This window comes from Musa acuminata, chromosome BXJ2-10 (genome assembly GCF_036884655.1).
Source record: "Musa acuminata AAA Group cultivar baxijiao chromosome BXJ2-10, Cavendish_Baxijiao_AAA, whole genome shotgun sequence".
Taxonomy (NCBI): domain Eukaryota; kingdom Viridiplantae; phylum Streptophyta; class Magnoliopsida; order Zingiberales; family Musaceae; genus Musa; species Musa acuminata.
The window spans coordinates 1,519,097-1,530,567 of NC_088347.1; positions in this window are offsets into that span (position 1 = coordinate 1,519,097).

The following is an 11,471-nucleotide window of genomic DNA, read 5'->3' on the forward strand; positions in this document are numbered from 1 at the left end:
AACTCTTTCCACTGCTACATCTCCTCAGGTTACGATCTCTCTGATAAGGTGGAACCTCCTCAGAACATGCTTAGATTTCTGATGAGACCCGGGTTCCCTTATTTGAGTAATCGCCCCATAGTTGTTGCAATATAGGGAGATCGGCTCCTCGCTACCCGGCAAGACTCCCAAATCTGTAATGAACTTATTCAACCAGACTCCCTCCTTTGCTGCATCTGATGCAGCAATGTACTCCACCTCTGTGATCGAGTCAGCAGTAGTATCTTGCTTGGAACTCTTCCAGCACACTGCTCCTCCATTCAAGGTGTACACATACCCTGAATTCGACTTGCTATCATCGACATCAGACTAAAAACTTGAGTCTGTGTAGCCTTTAACCTTAAGGCTATTATCTCCATATACTAGTAAAAGATCCTTAGTCCTTCTTAAGTACTTAAGGATACACTTTACTGCTTTCCAGTGCTCCAAGCCTGGATCCGCTTGATACCTGCTCATGACACTCAGAGCATGCGCTATATCAGGCCTAGTACATAGCATGTCATACATGATAGACCCTATTGCTGAGGCATAAGGTATCATATTCATGTTCGCCCTTTCTTCTAGAATCTTTGGGGACATACTCGTAGAAAGCGATATCCCATGTCTCATCGGTATGAGACCTCTCTTGGAATTTTCCATGCCAAACCTTTTGACAATGGTTTCTATGTACCTAGACTAGGACAAGCCAAGCATCCTCTTGGATCTATCTCTATAGATTCTAATCCCCAAGGTATAGGATGCTTCCCCTAAGTCCTTCATGGAGAAGTGTCTAGATAACCAAGCCTTTACTGTGGATAGCATTCCTATGTCGTTCCCAATGATGAGGATGTCATCCACATATAACACCAAAAAGGTGATACCGCTTCCACTTACCTTTCTGTACACACAAGGCTCATCTTTGTTCTTAACGAAGTCATAAGATCTGATTGCCTCATCAAATCTTATGTTCCAACTTTGGGAAGCTTGCTTTAGTCCATAAATGGATCTAAACAACCGACACACCTTATCTGGGCAGTTCTTGGACACGAATCCCTTAGGTTGCATCATATGCACCTCCACCTTGAGGTTCCCATTGAGGAATGCGGTTTTCACATCCATCTGCCAGATCTCATAATCATAGTGTGCTGCAATAGCCAATAGAATTCTAATGGATTTTAGCATTGCTACGGGTGAGAAGTTTTCATCGTAGTCAACACCTTGCCTTTGACGATACCCCTTAGCCACTAGCCTTGCTTTATAGGTCTCTACCTTTCCATCTACTCCGATCTTTTTCTTAAAGATCCACTTGCAACCGATGGGTACAATACCTTCGGGCGCATCAACTAGGTTCCAAACCTTATTGGAGTACATAGAATCCATCTCAGAATTCATGGCTTCTTGCCACTTCCCGAAATCTATACTCATAATAGCCTCCTCGTAGGTCTGAGGATCAATATCCTCAACATCCTCTTCTCTAATATGTCCCACATATCTCTCAAGAGGATGGGATACTCTATCAGACATGCGTAAAGTTGAAACTTGTGTATTAGGTACCTGAACAGACATGGGCTGTAGAGTGGTGCTTGAGCTTAGTTCTCCAACCTCGCTCAACTCTATCATTCTTCCACTGTCTCCGCCAAGAATGTGTTCCTTCTTAAGGAACACTGCTCTCTTAGCTACAAAGACCTTTTGGTCCTCGAGATGATAGAAATAATACCCACAAGTTTCCTTGGGGTGTCCCACAAATTTGCATCGCTCTGTCCTTGATTCTAACTTATCGGGGTTGTGTTTTTTAACGTAGGCAGGGCAGCCCCAAATCTTAACAACCTTAAGATCAGGCTTCTTCCCTTTCTATATCTCATATGGTGTAGACACTACCGACTTAGTTGGAACTCTATTCAGAAGGTAAGCTGTGGTCTCTAGGGCATATCCCTAGAATAAAATGGGTAGGTCAGCGAAAATCATCATGGACCGTACTATGTCAATAGCGTACGATTCCTCCTTCTAGAGACACCATTGAGCTGAGGTGTATAAGGAGGTGTCCATTGTGATAATATCCCATGGTCCTTGAGGAACTGAGTAAACTATGTACTTAAGTACTCACCTCCTCGATCTGATCGAAGAGTTTTGATACTCTTTCCAATCTGGTTCTCCACCTCATTCTTATACTCTCTGAATTTCTCAAAGGCCTCGGACTTGTACTTCATTAAGTACACATATCCATACATTGAGAAATTATCAGTAAAGGTAATGAAGTAGGAGTAACCACCAATGGCATGAGTTGACATGGGTCCACTGTTAGGACTCTAGCTAGGAGAGTCTTAATTGAGAGGGACATTCTGTTAGGACTCTAGCTAGGAGAGTCCTAATTGAGAGGGACATTCTGTTAGGAATCTAGCTAAGAGAGTCCTAATTGAGAGGGACATTCATGTAGGAGGTTATTTCTTAGAGAAAAATAAGGAGTTGTAAAGGAATAGGAGTCGTGAGTAGGAGTCATATTAGGAGTTGGTTAGAAGTAGGAGTCTTATTAGGAGTTAGGGTTTAGAAGCCCTATAAATAGTCATGTATTCCACCTCTTTTCATAAGCAATAGATGAATCTTTTCTGCAGCCTTTGAGCAGCAACTTGGAGGGAGGAACCCCTATAGAGTTCCAAGGAGGCCGATCCCCTAAAGAGATTAACCCCAAGTTTAGAATCTGCAAGGGTTCTAACACCTGGTATCATAGCAGCGTTCTTGGCATCTCGCTGCCCTTCCACAGCCATCCATCAACCCTCCACAACTGCCCAAAGCAATTCCCACAATTGCTTAAAAGATCGTCACCAAATTCCATCGTCATCTCCACCACCAAAGATCATCCTTTGATCTCCCCGTGAATTGCAATAGGTTTTGGTTTCCTACCTTACTACTGCTGCTGCTGCAATTTAGTTATCCCTATTCGAAAATCCAAAAAAAAAAAAAAATTCATTCCTATATTGCTGCAAATTTTCATCGTAAGTTGCTGAAATTTTTCGACGAGAATTCTGTTATCGCAACACCAATTTTCTTGCTGTTACTATCGAAATTTTCTTGATTAAATTGGACATCCTTGCTGTCATATAAACTTAGATATTGTTGTCAATTCCCTCCTCAAATCTTTCAAATTTTTGTGGAGATTTTGTCGAGAAACCGCTGTTTCTTCGACGATAATTCTGCTCTTACAAGACAACACAATTCTACAGCAAACTTTCACTGATTTCTATCAAACCTATACATGCCTTTAACCCGTCAATAAAGCAGAGATCTTAATATCACAGATTTGGAGTCATATACTATGGCATCTGAGTAGGCAATCAATGCTAAATTTGAAGCCTTTGAGGCACGAATGGAGGATAAGATTCAGACTCTCCTTACCGAATTCAGTTTGGGCCGACCACAAAGCCCGAAGAAATCACATCAAGGAGAGAGCTCTAACTAATCACATCATGCCCAAAGAGATGACTTCCAAGAGAGGGGAGGCTCTATGACCGACCCCAACTATTCGCGCATGAGAGTGAACTTTCCTAGATGGGAAGAATGAGACCCAATTGGTTGGATCTTGCGCGCGGAGCGATATTTTCGATACCATAAAACTGCGGATGCATCCATAGTGGAAATTGCAGCTATACATCTTGAAGGGGATGCCATACAATGGTTTGACTGGTTTGAACACACTTATGGAGTCCTTTCATGGCGACAATTCAAAGAAGGACTACTGATCCGCTTTGGACCAACTTATTACGAGATCATTGACGGACAACTAGCAAAGATCCGACAAACTTCCACCATTCAGGAGTACCAGACCAGGTTTAAAAGGTTATCTAATCAAACTCGTGATTGGTTTGAGAAACAATTATTGGGGACCTTTATTCAGGGCTTAAAGCCGGAGATCTGGGGAGAAGTTAAGGTGCGACAACCTTACACGCTTATGGCAGCCATCTCTTTCGCACGACTTCAAGAGGAGCGATTGAACCATGAATCCCGGAGGACTAGGATCACTCCACGACCTATAATACTAAAGCCCTCAACCCCCCCTACTATCAACCGAGTCCCTGCACCGAAAAGGTTAACAAGAGAAGAACTTCGGGAGCGATCTGCGAAGGGGTTATGTTGGCATTACGACGAGCCATGGAGCCGCGAGCATAGCTGTAAAAAAGGTAGACTTCTTATGATTGAACCAGTAGAAGAAGAGGTTATTGAACATTTAGAATAGAGTCTTGAACATGAAGAAGAAGATATGGAAGAAGAGCCACAACCGACCGACATTATGGTGTAACATCCCCCATTTTTAAAAATTTAGTAAAAGATTTGTTTGTAAAAAATAAGGATTATTTAATAATTATTTTATATTCAATGATATTATATTAAAAGTTTATGGCTAGGGATCTAAGAGTAAATATTAGAAGTTTGATATAATTTATGAAAGATTCAGATTTAAGTTAAAAAAAAAAAGAAAAAAAATATAGTGGACATGTGTCACTAGCTAACTTAAGGTTGTTGCCACTTATCTTTGCTCTAAAGATGACACCTAGCCCCTTTCATGCATGCATGACACCTTGCAACTTTTGCATTAGTCAAAACCTAAATAATTAGATGAAAGGTTAAAGAAAACAAACCTGAAGAGTTGCAGCCAACGTGAGTTTGAGAGAAGAAGAAGAAGAAGAAGAAGAGGAGGAGCTTGAGGTTTTTCATCAATTTTCTCACATTTGGGATTCAAATAATTTTAAGACAAGTGTTCTAACCTCATCCCACAGTAACCTTAATCTTTGTTTCCATTTTTATTCTGCAAAATTTGAAAGATTTCAACTGAGAACCAGACCTTGTTTCGTTTTGATATAAAGCTATGAATCTGTAATTTTTCGGTAATCTGACCTCTATGCAATGTTTCGGTCATAACATTTTGTAATAAACTCTGATTTAGACAAGACCTATTCCATTTGAAACTAGACAAAAAAATCTTTATTTTGATACTAAGATCGAATGATTTGGAGTTTAAATGCCTACTAATACTTCTGTTTAAATTAACCCTATAGATTCTGCAAAACAGGGACTGAAATTTCTGACCTCGTGTTGCTTAACTACTTATAACTTTCTGCTGTGAACTCAGATTCATAGAAAGTATGATTTATTCGAAGCTAGACTCAAAATAATTTCTGTATATATCTGGTTTGAAATTTTTGGAGTACAATTGCTAACTGAAACATCTGCTTTCATCGACCCTATGGATTCAGTAAAACAGAGCTAATATTTTCAGACCTTTTGCTACGAAATTATCTGTAACTCCCTGTTGTAAATTCCAATTCTTATTAAACTTGATTTGCCTAAAACTAGATTAACAAAGCTTTCTAATGACACCTATTTTGTATAAATTGGAGTAAAATTGGTTATCCAAATAGTTCATACAATGTTCCTATCAAATTCTGTCAGAATCGAGCTTTGGTCGATTTTGGCTTTCCTTGTTTCTTCTCTTTGGAAATCGATTTCGGCAAAAACTCTTACTTCATTTAAGCTTTACATTATTATCTTAAATTCCTGTATACATTTGTCCTTTATTTATTTGTACATCTGCAGCTATCATCTAAAGATCATGTTTGCATCGTAATGATTCGGCACATGCATCCCATTGTTCCGCATTTGCTTTCGATATGTGCCTCTTCCAGTTTCATTTCTTTGGACATTGAACTTATCTAAATTCCTTATTTTAATGGAGCTATATATGGTTTCTTAAAATCCTTGTATGCTCTTGCTTTTGTTTCCTTTAAAATCTGAATACATTGTGAAAGATTATGTTTGTATCGTATTGACTCGAAAGGCATATGTACATTTCATTGTTCCGCATGTGCTTCCAATATATGATAATTTCATTATTCATACTGTCGCTTTGTACTCCGGTGTTTGTGGGATAAATGTGAACCTTTGCCAGAAATGGTAAAGGGAGTTATGCTTAGAGCCCGCGATGCTCTGCCGGCCCCCTATGACTTCACTCAGACATGGGTGGATGGAGCTCCCTAACGTGGGAGACTTATGTTTGTTGGTCATTCAGAAATGGATGGACCATATTATGTTATGATCTCACTTCACCTTCTATGTGTTTGATATGATATCCAAAGCTTTGGCTATGTTTCTATGCATGCTTTGGATAAGAATGAAATGAATGCATCGTCATGTGACATTTGAGCTTCTATTCATGTTTTGTTCTTTGATATATTTCCGAAATGTTATAAGTCTTTGTTATACCTTGAAAGCTACCATATGTCATCGATATGCTCCTTATGCCAATTATATGCTCCAATTACCTTTCCTCGATTGTATGAATAAAACGTTCTTCGAACGATATGATATTGTAATTATGCTTTCAAACAAAACATGCTACTGTTTCATCTTGTATCTCTGTTTTATATTTTGATACCCCATTTGTTTGAAAACTGTCCTCTTTGCTATGGATATGTTAGTCATTTGCTGAGCTTTATATGCTCACCCCGTTGCTATATAAATTTTTCAAGATAGCTTATCGCTCACTAAAATGTGTAAATTGGGTTGAGGCAGTGGAAGACTAGAAGATTTTGGGGCAAATATTTTGTACTTGATAATTTGATGTTGTTTAAGTTCTTTTTGGGTGTAATGAAATATCAATGACAAATCTAGATTGATGTATCTTGTAAATATTTGAAAAGTACCTCTTATGTCAGGATTTTGGAAATGTTAAGTCTAAACTGTGTACTGATATAAACATATAGTACATGTTGGTTTTGTGATTTCATTAATGGCCACGCTTATGGATTTTTGATATAGTCATGGTTTAGTTAAGTTGCTTTTGGATTTTAAGAATCATCTAGTGACATGATGTATGATTATAGACTACATAAGTTTTGTGAATTGTGGATTGTAGAGGTGAATGACTTGAATGATTTTTTCTTAGTGACCTCAAATGTGTGATTGGATCATGGATTGTTTGTTGAATTAAATATTATCAATCTTTAATTAGGTTCATACCTCCTAAATGAGAATTAAATTCAGGGGGGGCATGACAGAGTGGTATCAAAGCATGGTTTGAGGATCACTGAAATATTTGATATGTTGACGTGCAAAATATATTGAGGTCTAGTGAACTATAGTGATTGGTGAAAATTTTCTTTGATGCATTTTATGAATCTAGGATGACGAGGACATTTAGTCCTCCTAATTCATTTGCTTTTGATTAATTAAGTGCGATAAAAGGGTTGATCAGGGATATTAAATCAGAGTGGCGCAATAGAAGCGTGGTGAACCTAATACATTGGTAGCAGAAAAATAGATGATACGATTGGAGAAGATATTTGATGTACGAAATTGTTCTAATGATCAAAAGAATTTCTTAAGATCAAGAACAGGAATAGTAAGGATAAGTTTACCAAAAAAAAAAAGATTAGAAATGAATTAGAATGTGATAACAGGAGGGTCAAGACATCATCAATTTGAAAAGGGAAGTCACCACAAAAAAAAAAAAAAATTCAATCCTGTGTAAGATGCGAGTTAAATTATGAAATAAGTTTGTATTCGTAGGGTGACTGGAGTCTATTTTGCTTGTGAAAAGTTGGATCATTAAATAAAAGACTGCCTTTTGAACAAGAAGAAAGAATCACTGCTTTATAAATCATCAGCCCATGTCAAAGTGTATGTTATCACGGAATATGATTCTAAAGCTTCTGAATTAGTTGTCGAAGGTACTATTCATGTTTCTAAACGAATGCAAATATTTGTTTGACCATGTATCTCATCTATGATTTGATTCGCAATATTTTGCTTATCACATGGGCATTCAACCTAAACCACTGGATTGTATGCTATATGTAAATACGACTATTAGGGATTATTTGATAACAAACTCGATCTGATCATCTTGTTTGATTTCTATTGGAGAACACGAACTTCTTGCTGATTTAGTTCTCCTAGATATTTGGAGTTTTGATATTATATTAAGTATGGATTTACTATCTTCCAATCATACTAGTATAGATTGTTATACAAAATGATCACTTTTTGTATACTAGATCATCCCATCTTTTATTTTGAGAGTATTGGGCATGATTCACCTCCTTGCCTGATTTATCTTAAGATGACTTGCCTAGATTATCTCTAGACAGAGAGGATGAATTTGCTTTTGATTTGGTCCTTGGGACAATTCCAATATCTAAGCCTCTTTATAGAATGACACCATTTGAGTAATTGGAATTGAAAAAAAAAAACCAACTACAAGGACTATTAGATAAGGGTGCTTCGGTGCTAGTGTTTCATCATGGAGTGCTCCGGTGTTAGTTAAGAAGATGGATAAAACTTCTAAAGGATTATGATTGTACCATTCGTTATCACCCGGGAAAAGCTAATGTTGTAGTAGATGCCCTATGTAGAAAATTTACAAGTTTTATGGCGACTTTGGTTGTGAAGCAATGAAAGTTATTAGAAGAGAATTATGATTCGAATGTTATGAAAAAAGGGCAAGACTCAATGATATTAATGACCTCCATCCAAGTGCAATATGATCTCATTCAACAAATTAAAGAAGGACAACTACGAGATCGACGCTTGATCTGCTTAAGGAATGAAGTAGAAAAGGGATTGAAACTGAATTTTCGAGTTTCAGAGGATGGCCTATTGAGATTTTGGGATAGAATATGTGTTCTAAATGACTCAGATATCAAAAATCAAATCCTAAGGGATGGTCATAATTCAAAGTACACCATGCATCCTGGTAGCACTAAGATGTATAGAGACCTCCAAAGTCATTATTGGTGGGAAGGCATGAAGAAGGAGATTGCAATATATGTTTCAAAGTGTTTGACTTGTCAGCAAATCAAAGCAGAACACCAAAGACCTGGAGGTTTGTTGCAACATTTAGATATTCCTGAATGGAAATGGGAATGAATTACCATAGACTTTATTTCAGGACTACCCTGAACTTCTAGAAAGCATGATGCTATTTGGGTTATCATTGATAGGTTAACGAAATCTGCACATTTCTTACCGATCAATATGACTTATTCTCTTGATAGGCTTGCAGATTTATATATAAATGAAATAGTAAGACTTAATGATGTTCCAAAGAAGATAATCTCTGACAGAGACTCCAGATTTCTATCTAGATTTTGGAGAAGGTTATAGGAATCTATTGGCACTAAAGTCAAGTTTAGCACTGCTTATCACCCTCAAACTGATGGTCAATCAAAAAGAACCATTCAAACACTTAAGGATTTACTTCGAGCCTATGTTATGGATTGGAAAGGTGAATGTGATAAAGATATCTCTCTTATTGAGTTCACTTACAATAATAGTTATCATTCAAATATTCAGATGGCTCCTTCTGAAGCTTTATATGGGCGAAAGTGCAGGACGCCTATATGTTAGGAAGAAATTGGCGACAGAAAGTTATTAGCACCAGAAAAAGTACAACAGACTATTGAGAAAATTTAACTTATAAGAAAAAAGGTTAAAGACTGCTCATAGTCGTCAAAAGAGTTATGTTGATAATAGAAGACGAAATATTGAGTTTCAAATCGGGGATTTTGTATTCCTGAATGTCTCCCCTTCTAAAGGCATTGTAAGATTTGGGAAGAAAGGAAAGTTAAGCCCAAGATTTATTGGACCTTTTGAGATTCTTGAGAGGGTTGGTTCTATCATTTACAGGATTGCCTTGCCACCATCATTGTGTCATATCCATGATATGTTTCATATTTCAATGATCAGAAAGTATATACCTGATCCCTCTCATATCATCAAGTATGAGTCGATGGTGATTGATAAAGACTTGTCTTATGTGGAAAAACCCACTCAGATTGTTGATAAAAAAGAAAATATCTTAAGGAATCAGGTTATCCCTCTAGTTAAAGTGATTTGGAGATATCATTCTGGAGAGGAAACAACTTGGGAGCTTGAGAAAGAAATGATGAAAGCTTATCCTCATCTTTTCGTCGAATGAGGTATGGTAAATTTAGAGGACTAAATTTTTCTTTAAGGAGGGAGAGTGTAACCCCATTTTTAAAAATTTAGTAAAAGATTTGTTTGTAAAAAATAAGGATAATATAATAATTATTTTATATTCAATGATATTATATTAAAAGTTTATGGCTAGGGACCTAAGAGTAAATATTAGAAGTTTGATATAATTTATGAAAGATTCAGATTTAAGTTAAAAAAAAAGAAAAAAAATATAGTGGACATGTGTCACTAGCTAACCTAAGGTTGTTGCCACTTATCTTTGCTCTAAAGATGACACCTAGCCCCTTTCATGCATGCATGACACCTTGCAACTTTTGCATTAGCCAAAACCTAAATAATTAGATGAAAGGTTAAAGAAAACAAACCTGAAGAGTTGCAGCCAACGTGAGTTTGAGAGAAGAAGAAGAAGAAGAAGAGCTTGAGTTTTTTCATCAATTTTCTCACATTTGGGATTCAAATAATTTTAAGGCAAGTGTTCTAACCCCATCCCACAGTAACCTTAATCTTTGTTTCCATTTTTATTCTGCAAAATTTGAAAGATTTCAACTGAGAACCAGACCTTCTTTTGTTTTGATATAAAGCTATGAATCTGTAATTTTTCGGTAATCTGACCTCTATGTAATGTTTCGATCATCACATTTTGTAATAAACTCTGATTTAGATAAGACCTATTACATTTGAAAGTAGACAAACAAATCTTTATTTTGATACTAAGATTGAATGATTTGAAGTTTAAATGCCTACTAAGACTTATGTTTAAATTAACCCTACAGATTCTACAAAACAGGGACTAAAATTTCTGACCTCTTGTTGTTTAACTACTTAAAACTTTCTGCTGTGAACTCAGATTCATAGAAAGTATAATTTATTCGAAGCTAGACTAAAAATGCTTTCTGTATATATCTTATTTGAAATTTTTGGAGTACAATTGCTAACTGAAATATCTACTTTCATTGACCCTATGGATTCAGTAAAACAGAGCTAATATTTTTAGACCTTTCGCTACGAAATTTTCTGTAACTCCCTGTTGTAAATTCCAATTCTTTTTAAACTTGATTTGCCTAAAACTAGATTGACAAAGCTTTCTAATGACACCTATTTTGTATAAATTGGAGCATAATTGGTTATCCAAATAGTTCATACAATGTTCCTATCAAATTCTGCCAGAATGGAGCTTTGGTCGATTTCGGCTTTCCTTGTTTCTTCTCTTTGGAAATCAATTTCGGCAAAAACTCTTAGTTCATTTAAGCTTTACATTATTACCTTAAATTCCTGTATACTTTTGTCCTTTATTTATTTGTACATCTGCAGCTATCATCTAAAGATCATGTTTGCAACGTAATGATTCAGCACATGCATCCCATTGTTCCGCATTTGCTTTCGATATGTGCCTCTTCCAGTTTCATTTCTTTGGACATTGAACTTATCTAACTTTCTTATTTTAATGGAGCTATATATGGTTTCTT